This window comes from Crocuta crocuta, unplaced genomic scaffold, assembly GCF_008692635.1.
Source record: "Crocuta crocuta isolate KB4526 unplaced genomic scaffold, BGI_CrCroc_1.0 scaffold5536, whole genome shotgun sequence".
Lineage (NCBI taxonomy): Eukaryota > Metazoa > Chordata > Mammalia > Carnivora > Hyaenidae > Crocuta > Crocuta crocuta.
This window is the reverse complement of record NW_027532499.1, coordinates 6,551-6,899: the sequence shown is the minus strand read 5'-3', so window position 1 is coordinate 6,899 and position 349 is coordinate 6,551.

Sequence of the window (349 nt, the reverse complement as noted above, 5' to 3'; positions counted from 1 at the left end):
TTGTAAATGGAAGAGAAATACCATATGATTTCACTCATATGTGGAATTTAAGAAAAACAACAGATGAACATAGGGGAAGAGAAGGAAAAAATAAGATAAAAACAGAGAGGGAGGCAAACCATAAGAGACTTAAAGACAGAGAACAAACTGAGGGTTGCTAGAGGGGTGGTGGGTGGAGGGACGGGCCGAATGGGGGATGGACATTAAGGAGGGCACTTGTTGGGATGAGCACCGGGTGTCATACGTAAGTGACGAATCACTGGGTTCTACTCCTGAAACCAATACTACACTGTGTGTTAACTAACTTGAATTTAAAAACTAAATTTTAAAAACTTAAAAAAAATTGGAA